Here is a 2,262-nt window from a genome sequence, read left to right on the forward strand (position 1 = left end):
ATATATATATATATATATATATATATATATATATATATATATATATATATATATACACATACACAAAAGATTAGTAATACACAGGGGTAAAAATCAGCTGCTATATCTCTTATCTTTCTGAATGAAGAATACTGTATAAAAGCAGTATATATTATCAAGAAATCAAATTTCATGCAATTAGTCTTGGATATCTTTCCTTTTCTTTTACTTGTTTCAGCCATAGAACTGTGGCCATTCTAGGGCACCATCTTGAAGGGTTTTAGCCGAATTCAGTATGTATGTTTTAAGTTTGGTACTTATTCTATCAGTCTCCCTTGCTGAACCACTAAGTTTTAGGGGATGTAAACAAACCAGCACCAGTTGTCATGTGGTAGTGGGGGAACAGACACACACACATATACATACAGTCTACCAAATTCACTCACAAGACATTGGTCAGCTCAGTGCTATGGTATAAGAAACTTGTCCAAGGTGCCATGTGGTGGGATTGAACCTGAAACAATGTGGTCACAAAGCAAGTTAGTCAGGAAATAGTACATAGACATTCATTGTAAGACAAATTTTGTGGGCAAAAAACTTTTGTATGGTTTAGGATTTATGTTGTTGCTTAGCACCAGGCCAGCCCTAATTGAGCAGGCACTCCATCTGTGACCATCCCATCTTTTTTTTTTATATTAGAGTATTTAGGATTCTATTATGCTATGTAAAAATCCTTTTTAACTCTAGGGAGTAATTTGAGGTAGATTTACCTTTTACTTCCATTAGGTCAAGTGACTATATCGGTCTCCTTGTTGGGTTGTGTTTCCATACATACTGTTGACCATGTGTTTATATTTGCGGTAGCAACCATTAGTGTGTAATGAGCCATGTTTAACAAAGTAAAACATCTTGAAACATGATAAATTGATTGATTGTTTGAATATCCCATTTCTCAGCGCAAATTATAGCAAAAGGGGTGGGGAGTCTTTTCCTGGTTACATACAAACCTAAAGGTTTTACACCTAAATACATACATGTGTATGTGTGTGCATGTGTAGATGTTTTATACACAGAAAATACTTTAAATACTTTCCCAACAGAACAATTTACAATTCTTTCTGTATCTTTGGGTCGTAAAATTTATCTAAAAAATATTTACATAATTGTTCAAGAGACAGCAACAGGAAAAGAGGGAGAGACAGAGCAAAAGTGAGCAAGTGTGTGGTTGTGCGTGTGTGTGTGCATACATGCATGTGGGTATGCAAGATATCCTTTGTCAATTTTTCATGGATAAACCTTTGGTGAAGCAATAACTATTTAAACACATCAGAATGACCCTCAAATCCAGCCCCCTGAATATGGCCCACTTTAGTATCCTGTGGTACTATAGTACTGACCAGATAAAAGGCACATTTTCATCTAGTTTACTGCCTAGTTGTTATGAAAAGTTTGAAGGCTAAGTGATAATTCTTTTGAAGGCAAGCGTCTATGGGACCTATATGGGTAATATGAAACAGAATAAATTAAGTAGGTTTTAGGTTTGTTTGGCTAAGATATGAGAGAGAATGAAATTAGAATGGACTGTTGTTTTTTTTTACATGTTTGTAGTTTAGCCTCAGGTCAGATGAAACTGAGCAGACCTATGACTAAAGGCATTCCAGCCATGATGAGTGTGTCCTCCTCTTAGGTATTGCATATATAGGATTACATCATGTTATGTGTCCTACCTTTTGTAACATAGGGAGTATTTTGAGGGAGACTTGATTGCTATTTCTATTCCCGCAATGGCTTAACAGTTATTGCACCAAGATGCTAGCAAATACATCTAGTTGTCGGGTCATGCATCAGATGGAATAAACAGCAGTTATTGAAGATCAGATGTTTCAACAGCTAAATAATGTCCATTGTAGCACTAACGACTGTGAATAAATATAAATGGCAGTATTTTAATATCTGTTTCAAGAAGAAAAAAAATTAATCCTATGACCAATTGCTCAGTCGATCGTTGCAGTGATGACTATTACTCCATCATCATCACATTCACCACCAATGTTAACCACCACCACCGCCACCAACACCACAAGTATGTTTCACTTTTTAATAATTACAAACTGAAGGTGTGATTTGAAATTTTCAGTTTAAAAAAAAAGGAAAAGAAAGATGCAAATGAATATCAAAACATTTTCAACAGTAACAACTCATGCACATCGATTAAAAGTTTATAGCATGAATATATTTAATTCTAATTATATACAACTGAAATCCATTAATCTATGGAAAGAA

The 2,262-nt window shown here is 34.6% G+C and overlaps 1 protein-coding gene across 2 annotated transcripts in view; it reads right to left on the reverse strand.

Annotated features, from left to right (window-relative positions):
• LOC106881381 (zinc finger MYND domain-containing protein 19) overlaps nucleotides 1-2,262 on the reverse strand; it is a 233,309-nt gene that overhangs the window by 148,585 nt on the left and 82,462 nt on the right. The gene's annotated exons all lie outside the window — the stretch shown is intronic.

Source organism: Octopus bimaculoides, chromosome 1, assembly GCF_001194135.2.
Source record: "Octopus bimaculoides isolate UCB-OBI-ISO-001 chromosome 1, ASM119413v2, whole genome shotgun sequence".
Taxonomy (NCBI): domain Eukaryota; kingdom Metazoa; phylum Mollusca; class Cephalopoda; order Octopoda; family Octopodidae; genus Octopus; species Octopus bimaculoides.